This window comes from Lynx rufus, unplaced genomic scaffold (assembly GCF_022079265.1).
Source record: "Lynx rufus isolate CCGP_SWC_20201006 ecotype Redwood Valley unplaced genomic scaffold, mLynRuf1.p SCAF_4, whole genome shotgun sequence".
NCBI classification, from domain to species: Eukaryota; Metazoa; Chordata; class Mammalia; order Carnivora; family Felidae; genus Lynx; species Lynx rufus.
In genome coordinates, this window is record NW_025814856.1 from 43,195,156 (window position 1) to 43,212,489 (window position 17,334).

At 35.7% G+C, this 17,334-nt stretch overlaps 1 protein-coding gene across 1 annotated transcript in view; it reads left to right on the top strand.

Moving 5' to 3' along the window:
* The first annotated feature begins 16,207 nt into the window (after window positions 1-16,207).
* Window positions 16,208-17,334, top strand: part of CNTN6 (contactin 6) — a 180,502-nt gene continuing 179,375 nt past the window's right edge. Inside the window, exon 1 of the mRNA XM_047096510.1 lies at window positions 16,208-16,323. The gene's annotated coding sequence lies outside the window, so the exon portion shown is untranslated. The remainder of the gene's footprint in view (window positions 16,324-17,334) is intronic.

The following is a 17,334-nucleotide window of genomic DNA, read 5'->3' on the forward strand; positions in this document are numbered from 1 at the left end:
AGTAAATAAAACTGTCTCCTACATTTGCATACCAATCCATGCCAATGAGATGTATGATGTTCCTAACTTTTCCCCTGTGGTGACAAACGTGGAAACAGGTTGGTAAAGAACGTGAAAAGAGAACATGAATAGGAAGGAGGAGAAGGAAAAGCTTGATGTATACTCATCTTTGTGCAGTCAATGTTTACAAAGTCAGTGTAGCATCACTGGAGAAACTGTTTATGTTCAAATACTCAAGTGAGGAAAAACAGGACCGAAATTTAGTACTGTGTGAACCTTGGAAGAATCAACAGAAAATGTCAAGGGCTTTTCTCATACAGGGAACCGACCAATTTTCCCCACTCATAAAAGAAAAAAAAAGCTTTTGTTGATTATGAGTCTGAAAAAGAAAAATTGAACTCATGTTTGTCATCTCTGTAAATCATCCCTGTCATTTAATCTTTATATTGGGAGGAAGACAATATAGCATAATGAATCAGGGGATGCTATTTCATTTTCTTATTTCATATCTGAGTTTAGTCTAGTGTAATTATGGTGTTTATGAAGTTTAAACTGATGTAGCAAGAGAGAAATAGAACAACTGCTCATCCACTCTAAGGAGCATTTCTTCATAAGAAAGATCACATTGGCAAGTACAGGAAATGTATGAGAGGTTTTTATCAACCAATAATTTAAATTTCTGAGAGACTTTCATTGTGGTAAATTGGGAAAAATATAAATCTATTTCTAAATAAGTTTTAAACCAAAATGAGGAAATCTTAGCAAAAATATTTCACAGTTAGAGGGAGATAGAGGCAAAACAAAAACAAAAATACCTCACCCTAATCTGCTGAGAAAGAACCAGGAAATTATAAATGAGCAGAGCTGCCCTTGGCTGGAGGCAAGATCTCTGAGACAGTAATAAGGAATGAGGTTACCAAACATTCAGAGAGATATGAGCTGATAAAACTTAATCAGCCTAGTTTCACAAAGGGCAAATCTTTTCTGACAAATTTGGTGGCATTTTTGCATGGCACAGAGGGCAGGAGAGGTACGTGCCTGGAATGAGAGATGAAATTCAACTTAACAAAGTAGAAAGGCGTAAATGACATACCTCAGAATGCGGTATAGTCTCAGCTTTCCAAAAGAGGCCATGTGAGTGACCTTTCACCCCAAGCCTACAGATTTCATTAAGATATTCATGTTGGCAGTAAGCAAGAAACAGGATTGATGGGTCAGCATGCTTAGTTGTCACACTCTGTTACCAAAATGGCACCTGCTCTCATCAAGTAATAGACATTTGGGATGTGTCTGTATCTTGGCTGCTCAAGATTTTCACAGTGCTTTTCTCAGTGATTTGTTTATCTTCTCCCAAATGTTCTCCATTCAGTTTGTTATCAGTATGCACATGGAATCAGTGCCATTTCAGGGGGTGACAGTCTTAGCTTAGAGGGCAACCAGTGGGGCCACTCTCATATCTCAATGATAATAATAGGTTTTGTAGGGTTTTCTAACATCTTCACTAGTCTTCACTGAAATGTCCAGGGACATTTTAAGGAAGTGTTTTTGGGTACTTTGTATACTTGAAAGCATGCTGTTAATTCTCACAGGTTCATATTGAAATCCTCTAAATTAGGGAAGTAGTAGTATCAAAGACCCAGAAGTTCAAAAGAATCTGAGTTTGCCTCTCAGCTGATTCATTAGCATCAGCCTACACATCAACTTGTCTCTTTCGTCCTAACCATACAAATAAGCAAAACTGAAACATACACATACAAACAGGTTCTCTAGGCCCTGCTCACTTCTCTCTTTCTCTTTGCCATCTGACTTCTATGTTGTTTATACTGCATGCCATAGTTTTCTTTACATCTTCAGTTCACCTTAAACTTGGCCTTGCTTACCAATCCATCTTGACTTTGATAATGATATTTCTCCCAAGGAAACAAAAGGTTATTTGATTACCAAGTAAGTTTTTGTTGTTGTTTTCCACTGTTCTCTAACACATAGCAACCTTAACTATGTCCTCTGTTAAAACCTGGGTGACTCAGTCAGTTAGCATCAACTTCAGCTTAGGTCATGATCTCATGGTTCGTGAGTTTGAGCTCCACATCAGGCTCTGTGCTGACAGCCTGGAGCCTGCTTCAGATTCTGTGTCTTCCTCCATCTCTGTTTCTACCCCTGCTCATGCTGTCTTTCTCAAAATTAAATTAACATAAAAACAAACTCTCCTTTGTTGGCCTCTCATATGATGGATGTGTTCAGCAGAATAATGGCCCCAAAGTTGTCCATGTCCTAATCCCTGGGACATGTGAATGTGATAGGTTACATGGCAAAGGGGAATTAAGGTTACAGATGGAATAAAGGTTGCTAAGCAGCTGATCTAAAAGGAAGTTTATCCTCGATTTTCTGGTTGAGCCCAATGTAATTACAAGAGACCTTAAAAGTAGAAGAAGGAGTTAGATGACAATTCGATGGAGGAATAGTCAGATTCATTTGATATGAGAAGGGGGCTCCATAAGTTAAGGAATGTGGGCAACCTCTAGAAGCTGGAAGAGGCAAGGAGAAAGATTCTACTCTCAAGCTTCTCAAGAAGGGGTGCAGCTCCACCATGATTTTTGCTCATTGAGAGTCATTTTGGAAATCTGTCCTACAGAACTATAAGATAATGGATTTGCATACTTTTATGCTGCTAAGTTTGAGATGATTTCTTATGGTGGCAATAGATAACTAATACAGTGATTCAGGTAAAATAGTCTTACTTTCTCATACAGATTTTCCTCAGAATTTTTTTGCTCTTTTCTCTCTTTTGTCAGTTCTAAAGATGTTGATAATCTCTGGTCTTTCATCTTGGGCTTTCCTTTTACTCAATTCCACCTTGGTACTAACTTTAAAGAACAATGCCATTCAACTCTGCCTTTCTCCCCAGCCAACTCCTGCTTAGAGGTGGCTACTGGTTCTACATCTGTGAGTCTGTCTGGCAACTCAAATTTAACATGTTTAATGACATTTTTTAAATAGCAAAATCATGAATCTCAAACAAATAAAAATTAACCCATTGAAAGATTTTGTTTAAATAATGAATTAACATGGGGACCAGTAAGATGTTGCAACCTGTTCAAAGTAGAATTCAAAGAACCACATGTGCATAGGCAACAAGAAATGGAAAAGTATATTTATAAATGGAGGCAGAATGGGTTTATCATGACTAAATTGCATGGTATATCAATTATATCTCATGGAAGCTGACACAAAGAACATAACAAAACAAAACAAAACAAAAACCTGGTTTATCCACAAGGGAAAAGGGGGAAAAAACAATTTTATTGCACTGGGTACAGTTCATTTGCATTTCAATGGATAAGAATCATTTGCATCCTTCACAGTTTTCTCTTCCTTACATTGTTGTAAAATAGAGAAAAGACATTGAAAGGCAGAGTTAACTCCAAAAAATGCACTGGACAGGATACCCGACAATTTTCCTGTGTCATTTTGAAATCTTTCACGAATTTTCCTGATATGGCCTATCTCGTTTCTCCCCTCTGTTCACTTTTTCATTCTCCTGATGATCATTTTATACATTATCATTATACATTATTCCTTTCTTCACATCACTCCTTATCCACACTCCATTCAGGATTCATACTCCACTTAACTCAAGCTAAGTGTTCAGTGATCTCTACATTGCTAAGCCTGATGGTATATTTCCCCCTCATCCTATTTGGCTTACCAGCCCTACTTGCCAAACCTGACCATTCCCTGTTCAGATGTTACCAGACCAGTGATGTTTTCCTTTGCCAGATTTTATAAAATAACACTCCTCCACATCAGCCCAGAATTCCTAGCTCTCTTACTCTTTATTTTTCTCCATTGCACTTAATACCATCTCAGGTACCATGTGGTCCTTGTTGACTTAATTTATGTCTCCCCCAATTAAAATACAAGCTCCATTAGAAGAGCAATTTGAGCAGGTTTTTTTTTTCCTTACTCTGTTTTCCAGACCCAGAGATAGTTTCTGCAAATGGTAAGGCCACGAAGAAATGCTTGTTCAGTAAATAAATGAAAAATGAATGAAACTTGTATCTGTTTTCTCATCTACTTTCATCCTCAGTGCCCTCATCTTTCCCCTTTTTGTTTTTCTGTTAACAGTCAAGGAGGGGCGCCTGGGTGGCTCAGTCGATTAAGCATCATACTCGGCTTTGACTCAGGTCATGATCTCATGGTTTTTGAGTTTGAGCCCCACATCGAGCTCTGCCCTGGCAGTGTGGAGCCTCCTTGGGATTCTGTATCTCCCTCTCTCTCTCTCTGCCCCTCCCCAACTTGTGCTCTCTCTCTCTCTCTCTCTCTCTCAGTATAAATAAGTAAATAAACTTAAAAAAAAACAGTTCAGGAAGTCAACATACATGCATTCATCAGTTACAGCTAGCTCAGAGGAATCTTTAATGCTCTCTTTCCTTCATCTCTCACTTCAAATCAGTTTTATCATTCTGCCGGTATTGCCTGGAAACACTTCAGAAGAGCTCTCGCATTGTTCTCATTCTCTTCATTTCTACTGACAATGCCCCAATTATCTCAGTGTTTTCAAATGTTTGATAAATAATCTCCATGACTTGTGGTTCTCTTCCCTTGTTCTTCCAGTTAATCATAGATCTAAGCATGTCAGATAGTCCTGCTTAAAATTGAAAGCACTTCCATGTTTTCTAACTGTTAACACATCAAGTTCAAACCTCTGTAATGTCATTTAAGGGCCTTCAAAATGCTCTACATATACGATTCCATTTCTATATTTTATTATTCCCCTACCTTCCAGACTAATTATATCTATTTTTGAATGACACATATTTTTATGTCTCTATTCAAGCTAGTTCTAGAATTTCCATACTACACCCTTCCCTTTCAAAGGCGTTCTCAATGTTTTACACATAGCTTACATAATACCTTTTTTGTCAGTCTTCCATAACCTCTAGGCAGAATTAATCACTTCCTCTTTGAACTCCCTTTAAAGTATAATCATGCTTTTGGTGTAATACTTATTCTGTAATATTGCGGTTACTTATTTTTATGTCTGCTTCCCTTTCTGGAGTACGTATCACGTGACGTAGAGTGTGTGTTCTGGAGTCAGATTGCCTGCATTCAAAATTGGATTACAATATTCTCTCTGGCTGTTCAATATTGAGCAAGTTACTTAAATCCTCTAAACCACAATGTCTTCACACGTACATCGGTAATATTAGAATCCACCTGTCAGAGTTCTTATAAGGATGAAGATAATTTGTGTACAAGTTAAACTTCAGACCTGGCTCTTAGTACATGTCTCAGTTGCTCTTATTTGATTATAAGCTCCTTGAGTGCAATTTATTTATTTATTTTTATATTATCTGTGCCTGAAGAAGGTTTAGCCAATAATTACAGCTAATAAAATTTGGTTGAATTTGCTTCCATTGGACTTTATCACTGTGTCCTGGCAATATTTAAACAAGCAATGATATCAAATTGTATTTTGGTTTGGCTTTAAACTGCAATGATAAACAGAATGTGAACTGTATGGTAATGTACAGTTCTTGCTATGATTTACTTTATGATCTGTGTACCATTTCTGATGTGTCATACACTTTCCAGGCAGGTTTAATACTCAGCCTTTGAATCACTAGGTCACCATAGATTGCTGCCTGGACTGAAATACTGCAAGTCTCCATGTACACATCTTACACCAAGTGTATGCCATTAGTTCATTCTGCTAGAGTGTCTGATATGAAAATAACCAGAATGATTCTATTATGTTCAAAGTAGCTTTTCAATTAAGAATTATCTTCTCAAATGTCTGTTGCATGAAAGAATTTCAAGTATGGCCACTGTCAGGTAGATGTTAAACTCATCCCCCTCATTTAAAAAAAAATTAAATGTTTTTTAAAATTTATTTTTGAAGGAGAGAGAGAGAGAGAGAGAGAGAGAGAGCGTGAGAGTGAGCATGAGCGGGGAGGAACAGAGAGAGAGGGAGACACAGAATTCGAAGCAGCCTCCAGGCTCTATGCTGTCAGCAAAGAGCCCGATGCAGGGCTTGAACTCACAAACCGGGAGATCATGACCTGACCTGAAGTCGGATGCTCAACTGACTGAGCCACCCAGGAGCCCCCTCATTTTTGATGTTTGCTTGAATAAGGACTCACTGATTATCTAAGTTGTCAAATGAGTGCCAATTTCAACGTATGGCTTGATTCTGATCAAGGTTTAAATTTAAGGCTATTTTGAAATTGTACCTTTTTTCCCACCTTTATTGAGATATAATTGATCTATAACATTGTCTAAATTTAAGGTTTATGATATAATGATTGATATATGTATGTATTGTAAAATGATTACCATATAAAGTTAGTAAGCCCATCTATCATCTCATATAGTGACAATTTTTTCTCTTTGTGATGAGAATTTTTAATAACTGTCCTCTTAGCAACTTTCAAATATACACTATACTCTTGTTAACTATAGCCACCATGCTGTATATTATATCCCCGAAACTTATTTATCTCATAACTGAAAGGTTATTCTCTTGGACAAACCTCACCTATTTCCCTCCTCTGCCCCCCACTCCTCCCCATCTCCACCCTTAACAACCATAGATCTTTCCTCTGTTTCTATGAGTTCATTCTTTTAAGATTCCACATACAAGTGGGATCCTACAGCATTTGTCTTTCTCTGTCTGACTTATTTCACTTAGCATAATGACCTTAAGGTTCATCCATATTGTCACAAACTACAGTATTTCCTTCTTTATGGCAAATAATATTTCATTTATGTATTTACCACATTTTTTAATCTGTTCATTCACTGATGGGCACTTAGGTTGTTCCCATGTCTTGGTTTTTGTAAATAATGATGCCGTGAACATGGAGACCTACACTTTTGAAATAGTATAAAATATATTTGTAGAATGATTACCATTGAACTATTGCTAGAACAAAGTTTTCTTTTCGTTAGAACTTAAAGGCCACTGTTTCCAACCACTGTTTCCAAAAATCAGTTTCTCCAACCCAGCCCTCACATCAATATATCCAACTCTTTATTGGACAGCTAAACCTATGAGCCCCAAAATCCTTGATGTTTTTTTCCTCTGAACATGAATTCCAGAGAAGACATAATTGACTTAGTCTAGGTTAGGTTCAACAGGCTTAAGAACTTGGTTTGGAAACTAAGAGGCTTAGTAATAGAAAGCAATAGAAAGGAAAGAAAGCCAGAGGGGAGAGAGCCTTTTTTTTAAATCCTGAAACTATGCAGAACTGGTTATAGTGTAGTGTGTGCAATCCTGGACTTTGAGTCAAATCTGAATTTGAGTACTAGCTCTATAATTTCACTAGCAGTGTCCCTGAGCAAATCATTTAATTTCTGTAAACGTTAGTTAGGACCAGCTACATAATTTGCAGGGCACAGTGAAAAATAAAAATGCAGGGTCCTGGGGAGGCAGGCCTGGTGACAGGAGGAGGTACCAAATGTTAGCCAAGGCATAAGCACTCAATGTTCACCAGACTCATCAAACTTCACTTATAAAACTCAAATATGTGGCTAATGGTATTAAGAGTGCTAAGGCAGTGACTTCAGAACAGAACCAGAAGTGCAGGGCCCTTCTAAGAGCTGAGCCCCATGCAATCATACTGGTTACATGCCTGGTTTAATTTCCTCTTTGGTAAAACCAAGCAAAGTCATTAGACTCTACTTATTTTTTGTTTTGTTTTGTTTTTCAAATAAAAAAATTGAAATTGAATTGGAAAATGATGTTAGAAATGTAACTTCTTCAGTAGAAGACATTTTAGGGAGTGCCAGGAACCGGGGTAGGGAACTATATTCGGAGGGACAGATTGTGACACAAAGAAAGATCCCAGCAACTCTTTATCTGGATGTGACCTTGGAGATGTCTAGTCTTATTACCCCTCTGTGAAACCTGAAATTTGCCCAAGCCCAAAAATTGGGATTCAAGTAAAACCATGGATAATACACTGTTTAGTTTTGTGTTCTTTTAGATATGAACCTTCTCAGGTGTTTGAATTTCCCCTTAATAACTTCTGAAAACAAATGGTTGACTACCCAGGTTGTTTGTGCTTTCATAGTTCTAGAGAGAAGAAAAGCACAAAAACACTGGTTTCTATCTATTGTTTATTGTTTTGAATCTGTCTTTCTAAGTCTCTTAGCAAGAAACAGATATGGTAGAGTTGACACCTCATAGAACCCAGAGGCAGGTCTCACTAAAAACTGGAACCAAAGATCAAAAAGCTCACAGAATAAAGCCAGTCTTTGTTCAATTATTCTTTGTCTCCATCATTCTACCGCCTGTCTTACTGTCTCAGTCTGTAGACTAGACTAGCATTCTCTAAGTTTTCATGAGTTTTATGGAAAATGGATTGCTCTAATATTCCTGAATAGGTCATATCTTTACAAGTAGCAATCATGTCTTAATATTATTTGCTTATTCCTAGAGAGAGAAACATAGCAGCCCAGGAGGACATGTTCACCTTTGGTCTAGTTAACCATGGCTAGAAGGGTAAAGTAAATCAAATAGGACTTTTTGCTATTAAAAAATTGCCTATTTAGTATAAAAGAAGATGACATGACTTTTAACATAGTTTAAAAGCTGATTTTCCATGAAGATGTTCATGGAACTGTTCAGAAATGCCAACATGCGACTGCCTTAGATACAATTAAATGTTCTCGATATTCAAGAGATGACAGTGAACTGTAGACACTGGTAGGTTTGATCCAGTATTGGAGTCAGATCATAGGATATATATATATTCACATATATATGTATATATAATTAATAATATACGTATATATTTATATATATTTATAAATATATTTATATTTATATAATTTATATAAATATAAATATAATAAAATACATTTATTATAAATTATATTTATAATAAATATAATATAAAATATTTATATAAATATAAATATATTTATAAATCTATAAATATATGTATATAATTAATAATAAATATATATTAATATGGAAGACAAAAGAAGAAGGAAAATGAGACAAATCTACATTAATTTTCAATAACTATGTTTTTTTTTAAATTGTCATTTAAAAGTATTTATTTTTCATTGAACCTATATTGCAAACTTCTTGCTTTACTGTCAAATGAAACAATTTTATAGAGTAGCATTATAATCATAGGTGATTTTATAATAGTAGGTACTATTAATACAATTATTTAATTGCTTATTGTCAACACTCATCCTAACCTCTAGTATATTCTTAAAGTAAAAGTACTTGAAAAAGCACTTTAATTTCTTGATTTTGATATCATATTGTCACAGTTTCAGGTGTTCTTGTACAGAAAAACTAATGTTGTCTTTGCTTTCTGACAGTATAAACACAGCAGCAAAAGTATGCTATTATGTAATCATTCCATTACAATATGAAAAAAAATAAAAAAGCTGAAAGTCTACCAAAAGAGTCCAGTTAGTTGACAAGCTAAACTTTTCACTGGTATGAACTCAACCAAGTTCACTACAACCAAGCTTTTGTGGCTTCAAAATAAACCAGTTTGATAGAAAATGCCTTGTTCTATTAGTTATAAATTCTTAATCTACCAAATGGTAGATTAAGATTTATTTTGTTTTGTGTTTTAAAGCTTATTTATTTTGAGAGAGAGAGAGGGAGAGAGAGAGAGAGAGAGAGAGAGAGAGAGAGAACCAGCAGGGATGGGCAGAGAGAAAGGGACAGAGAATCCTAAGCAGGCTCCATTCTGTCAATGTGGAGTGCAACTCAGAGCCCCATTCCACGAACTGTGAGATGGTGACCTGAACCAAATCAAGAGTTGGGCACTCAACTGACTGAGCCACCCAGATGCCCCAGGATTTAATAATTGGTGTATGTAAAGGTCCTTTGAAAACCACAAATCATCTCCCAAATACAAGGTATTATTAAGTGAAGTTATACCCCAAATTTGGATCGTATGGAATTTGAACAGCACTTTTCTCTAAGTGAAGGTAAAGGAAGATAAATTAATTAATATTTCGTGTGTGCCTCTCTTGTGCATGGTGCAATGCTAGATGGCCAATGTGCATTATTTCAACCAGCTTTCTTTCTTGTGGGGCAGGAGCGTGGTTGGTAATTTCTACAAAAGGAACAGAAAAGCCATTCATATTCTACTGTCAAAAATTAATTACCACTTCAACTTACTTGTTTTCAGTCTTTTGACTTCATTTAAAAGGAAAATCCCATGGCACCTGGTTGGCTCAGTTAGTTAAGCATCCGACTCTTGATTTTGGCTCAGGTCACGATCTCAGGTTTGGTGAGTTCGAGCCCCACATCGGACTCTGTGCTGACAGTGCAGAGCCTGTTTGAGACTCTCTCTTTCCCTCTCTCTCTGCCCCTTCCCCACTCACTTACACTCTTTGTCTCAAAATAAGTAAATAAAACATTAAAAAAATTCCATCACAGTTGGCCTTTAAACAACATAGGGGTTAGGAGTGCTGACCCCTTATGCACTTGAAAATTCATGTATATAACTTTTGACTCCCTGCAAACTTAACTACCAAAACCTCACTGTTGACTGAAAGACTTACCAATAACCTAAATAGTTGATTAATACATATTTTGTATGTTATATGTGTTATATACTATATTCCTTCAATAAAGTAAGCTGGGGAAAATAAAATGTTATTAACAAAACCTTAAAGAACAGAAAATACATTTACAATACTGTACTATAAATAATCTGCATATAAGTAGACTGTGCAATTCAAGCCCATATTCAAGAGTCACCTGTATTTTCTTTAGTATAGTATATGTTCATTTTAAACATTCAAACTATGAAAAATTATGCAAATATAAAAAAAACCTTTATCCCAAGTAAAACTCTCCCCAAAATAAAAATTATTAAAATTTGGTAAGATTTTAGCCATCTTTCTATGCATATAAATACAGAGATATAGACTAATATGAAGGTAGATAAATGCATAGAAAAATGCTTTTATAAAAATGGGATTTTATAATAGATACTACTTTTAACATGAAGACTTAATTGTATTTTAGTTTAACAAAAGTCAAACTGAAGCCAAGTAAAATGAGGAGAATTATGAACTTGTAATAAATGATTTGAGTCAACAAAGATATTTATGTTTGTATTTGTTTTCCTAAAAGAGTCCTCTAAGGGTAAAAGATGCACTAAATAATACCAAGAAGTTACAGTACTTATGCTTTTAAAAATTGTAATTTATATTTAATATATATGTATTTTTATAAGTTGACTTTTTGCTATAAAAGAAAATATTAGCACTTAAACATTTGTAACTACGTTCCCTTATAACCCTTCATTCTTCTATTTATATTGTTATTTTTATATTATCCAAGTTTACAGCTTTCATATTCTGTCCTGTAACTAAAAATAACATGAGGTATAAGTATTAGTTTTATATTTAAATATATTCAGTGTTCATCCTATAGCTCCTTCATTCTTTAAAGCTATATATTGGTTCATTTTTAATTGGCTGAATTTCATTGCTAAGTCATTTCTTTAAGAATAGTCATTTATGTTATATTCTCTGAAGGTTTCTTTTTTATGTTAAAGAATGTTGAATGCCATTAAACTTGGAAGATATCTTGGTAGGTGATAATAGACTTGTCACACTTTTATTCAGAATGTTACAGGCTTTCTTTTCCACTGTCTTCTGGTGTAGAAGGCTACCATTTTAAAATCTGAGATTAATTTAATATATTCTTCCACTTTTTAGATGATATTTGGTTTCAGCCTAGTCTTTTTAAGTCTTTCTTTAACTTTGAAGATCACTTAATCACTTAAGATCACACATGCCTTGGTATTGAGTGCTTTCTTTCAGATGTCCCTAGAACATGGTATATTCTTTGAATTCACAGGAAATATTCTTTATGATATCTGCTGCTGATATATTTGTTTTATTCTCTGTCTCAATGGTGAAGATTTTATGTTGGTTCATCTTTATCTTTCTTGTTCATTACCTGTTTTTCAATTGCTTTTTATCTGTGCTTTTTCAACGTCATTAATTACAATTACCTCAAACTTTCCCTTAATGTCAGTAATTTGACTTCAGCAGGTATCTGATTACTTACTTATTCTAATTGATTTATCAGATCTTTAGCGATGTTGTTTGGTTTACAATTTGTATCCTTAAGTTTGCAACCTCCTGATTTATCTGATTCTATTATTTGTTTTTTCATTGCCATCCAGTTATGTTAGCTTTGTCTGAATTCATGTTCTTACTCTACAGCATGAAATGATTTTGAGAAATTTCCTGGAGTTCCTTGAGTTACATTTTCTTCTTGATTGGTATTTTGTCTATCTTCGGCATACTATGTTTTCCGCTTTCATTTTTGAAATATATTTGCATAGTTCCTCTTCCATTCCCGTTCATTTGCTCATACTTGAGGAAATGTGTATAAACAATTCATGTACTCTTTTATAGAGAGGTATATTTCTTAACTTTTATCTCATCAAATCAGGGACTCTTTTGTTTGTTTGTTTCTCCTTCTTAGCTCCAGTTTGGAGGCTGGATGTGTCATGAGCACCCTCATTTTGTAACTTGAGGGAATGATGGGATTGAGGGAAGTTCAGCCTTTATCAGAATACTTGGGTACTTTTCTCTATTTTAAGGTATTTTTTTAGTGGTGTTTGGTAATATTATTGGTGGAGGACTATAGGTATACTTCGCTGGACAGATGTATTGTTTATTAGTTGGACTCTAGAGTTTTACCAAGTGAGTATATAGGCATGAAACTCTTTGTCTGTAAAATACAGTCATCTTTACTATTCACACTTTCCTGCTTTACTCTCCATAAGCTCTGTTTACTCCTCTTCAACTAGAAAAGGAATAAGATTAACAAACATGATGCATATACAAATGTACTTAACTCCAGAACTAGAGGTTGTTATGAGAGTTCTCAGCATTTTTTCATTTCACCAGTGGAGATAGGGATAAGATTAAGGAGTCAAAAACTCATTTCCTGAGCCTGGCCTGAACGCTTCTTACGGCTCAGTTATTTTTGTTGTTTATTTCGTTTGTTTTGATTAGTTTAAAGTCAATGGCATTTGTCCCTTTTCTTGTTCAGACATTGTTCAGTTCTGTTGTTTACTTGTTTGTTTGCATTTATAATTTCTTGCCCATTTCATTAGGTGTTGGGGTAAAAAGAGTCTGTATTATGTTTTCAGTTCACTCTTTTTCAACTAGGCTTCACAACACAAACACATAAGACTAAGTGTTGCTATTTTACAGTTGAGAGTTAAGTAACTTGTCCACCATTATGTAGTAACTGACTAGGCTAGAATTAAAACCTGTCTGTCTCCACTTTTAGGTTATTAATGAAATGTACTGAAATTATAAATATATAATTGTAATATAAGTATAAATTACAAATATTTTGGAAGACTCATGAGAAGGAAGTAGATCTGAGTGGATAGTGAAAACAGTGAAGAGGGAATCAGGAAACCAGAGTTTGATTTCTTGCTTTCTCTTACAGCAAGTAGTGAATCTCAAAAAAGACGATTCAATTTCCTGGGTTTCAATTTCCTTGTCTGTAATAATGGTGACAATGACAATGGTGATGGTGATCGTCATGATATGGTGACTATACATTTACTTGTACTGGGAACAATATGCCATACTTCATAAGCAGTGTATGATTAAATCTGAAAACAATCATTTAAGATACATATATCTTTTTTACCAATGAAGATACTGAGAATTGTTCAAGTCCACTGAGGTCCGTTTGATTCGGAGGTACCATTGCATTTCTATACCACAAAGTCTGGCCTGAGTGGTCTACAAAACATCTACCAACTTTGAGATGCTGTAGAACTATGGTAGGTAGAGGAGATCACCATGCTCTTACATGTCTCTCACGTACAACAATTAGAGTCTGGACTGGGTGTCCTAACATTAAGTCTTGGTATGATGAGATTTATACTTTGTGTTGTTTATTTCAACTTAAAATCTTTTTTTTTTAATTTTTTTTCAACGTTTTTTATTTATTTTTGGGACAGAGAGAGACAGAGCATGAACGGGGGAGGGGCAGAGAGAGAGGGAGACACAGAATCGGAAACAGGCTCCAGGCTCCGAGCCATCAGCCCGGAGCCTGACGTGGGGCTCGAACTCACGGACCGCAAGATCGTGACCTGGCTGAAGTCGGACGCTTAACCGACTGCGCCACCCAGGCGCCCCATATTTCAACTTAAAATCTAACAGCAAAACATCATTTCACCTTAAATGTGAGAATTGAACTCTTCGTCCTCCTCTTTCCTTTCCCTTTCTTTCTTAACAGTTCAGTCCAAATGTCATGAAGGAGCTAAGTAAAGTAGGCATCCACATGAATGTGGATGATGAGAGTTACAGCAGCCCAGCATGAGGTGGTAGAGACTGAGAGGGATGAAAAATCTATCCATGTAAGGCAGAGGGTATCACAGGGGTGGCTCAGAGGCAAAGTGGCAGAGCCCAAGAAAGGTGATAAGGATGCCTATGGTGGTGTAGCCTGGCCCAGGATATCAGAGTCTAAGAAGGCTCGGAAGGGTTCCATTGCCACAGAGAGTGGAATATGACTCTGGATGTTGGGTCAGAGATCAAGTGGAGTGAAAAAGAATACACACAGGATGGAGGCACTGCACAAGGTCAGAACCTGAGTGAGGTGAGAAGAGAGGGGATAGCTTAATAAGTGGTTTCAGGGCAGGTGTGGGAGTAACTTGGGAGCACATGTCAGAACCTGTGCAGGATGAAGAGGACCTTTGTAAAATCTACAGCGGCATTCCCTCGAGATTAGTTATATATAGGGGAATTGAACAAATGCATAAATATTTCTATATATACACATACACACACACTGAGTGAGAAGGCCTGGGAACAAGAACACCTCAGTAACATTGCGTACACTTAGCATCCAGATCATGGTTTCTAAATATCATTCTCTAATAAAAGGATCCAGATTTGCTTAGGAGAGTAGATGACTACTTCCATGGCTACAGTAGAAAAAACACAAGATAATTCTGGGACATTTTGTTGTACAATAAAGTAAGGAAGTATTCAAAGAATGATAGGCACATGTCAAAAAGATAAACTACATTAAATGGGCTCTTGTTGGCCAAATCATTGACAATTTGGTCATCAAAATAATAATAGATTATTACTTGTTTAATAAAATAAGAAATCATTTATCCACTCTGATAGAGTAGACCATTTTGATAGAAATGTATTAATAAAACACTTAAGTGTTCATTGAAGAACAGTATATTTGAATTGTTTCAAAATCTCTAAACACAAAGTACTTACTAAGTATAAGGAGGAAAAAAATAATTTTAAAATGGAAAAGTCTGATAGACAATACCTCACAATCAGTGACCAAAGTTAACTTCAGCAGTATTGGGGCAAATTGAAGTCCTGTACCACCTGAGAGGGTGTAATATAAAGCACATGGTATCCCTGAATCATAGTGAAACAGCAGACACTAAGGTGCACCCAGCTGGGTAGAGGAACAGAGGGACAGAGTAAGACAGTGTAATCAGTGTATTCTGGCTGGTGGGGAGGAGACTTCTTAGGTGATCATTTTTAAAAATAAGAGCCAATTTTCACTGATTCTGTTATTGTTTTTAAAAGTCTTTATAGACCCTTTTTATTACATGCACCCTCAACCTACAGCTCCTACCAGGACCCCTACCCTGTTCTTGGTAGCTGACTGCTCAGACAAGCCCAAACTGAGTGAAACTTGACCAGATCACAGCCTTGTAATCTTCAGCAATGTCAAAGTCAGAAAAATCAAGGAAAGAGTAGGGAACGGTTCCACACTGAAGGAGACTGAAAATATACAACGATTAAATAAAATCTGTAACTCTCGACTGGGTACTTTTGCTGTGAAAGATTTTACTAGGAAAATGTTAAAGTGGGGCCTGAGGATTAAATACTAGTACTCAGTCAATGTTCATTTTTTTTTATTTTGATGGCTTTATTGTAGTTATGTAAAAGAATGTCCTTTTTAGGAAATATAGAAGTTTTTAGGGGTGTTGGGGCAATTGGTTTGTGAAATGATCCAGAGGGGTTCAGAAAAAATATTTCTTTGTATTATTCTTGCAAGATTTTCTATGTTTTTGAGATAGTTTCAAAATAAAAGTTAAAAGTGTATTGACTTCATATCTAATACACAGTTGCATTCAAAGCAGGATCAAATGTTTTCATATGGTGTTACTCTTCTCTTTTTTCAGGTACTGGTCTTTTGAGCCGTCCTGTTTTTACCCAGGAGCCACAAGACATTATTTCTCCTTTGGATTTATCAAAATCTGAAATCATCCTGAATTGTGCTGCCACTGGTTACCCTTCACCCAGTTATAGGTAAAGTCATACTTCTGACATCACACTGTTTGTTTGTTTATTTATTTATTTATTTATTTATTTATTTATTTATTTATTTATTGTCTTTGATGTGAAACATGCACACAATGAAGTGTTTAGAATTACCTAATTTGAAGGATGCAGCTCAGTGAATTTTTACAAAGGTAAAGAGCTGGATACCCACCGCTCAAATGAAAAAAAATTACTATATATATTCCATATCCTCAAGTGTTGCCACTTTCCACTACCCTACTCCCAACCCAGGAACCATTGTTAGATCTCTGTCTTATTCATTAGGATGACTTAGAAGAGTGATTTTTTTTCCTTTTCAAATTTTTATTTAAATTCCATTTAGTTAACATACAGTGCAATACTAGTGTGAGTACAATTCAGTGATTCATTCCTTACATATAACACTCAGTGCTCATTATAACAAATGCCCTCCTAAATACCCATCACCCATCTAACGCTTCTCCCATGCACCTCTATCCATCAGTCCTCAGTTTGTGCTCTTTGAGTCTCTTATGCTTTGTTTCCCTCTCTCTTTTTTTTCTCCCTCCCATATGTACATGTATTTTATTTCTTAAATTCCATGTGTGAGTGAAATCGTGGTATCTGTCTTTCTCTAATTTATTTTGCTTATTAGCATAACACATTCTAGCTTCATATATGTTGTTGCAAAAGGCAAGAGTTCATTCTTTTTGATGGACATTTGGGCTCTTTCCATAGTTGGGTTATTTTTGATAATGCTGCTATAAACAGTGGGGTGCATGTACTCCTTCAAATCAGTATTTTTGTATCCTTTAGGTAAATACCTAGTAATGCACTTGCTGGGTCATAGGGTAGTAGTTATGTTTTTAACTATTTATTTATTTATTTATTTATTTATTTAGAAGAGAGAGAGAGAGAGAGAGAGAGAGAGAGAGAGAGAGAGAGTGTGTGTGTGTGTGTGTGTGTGTGTGTGTGTGTGTGAGGGGGAGAGGTAGGGAAAGAGGGAGAGAGGATCCCAAG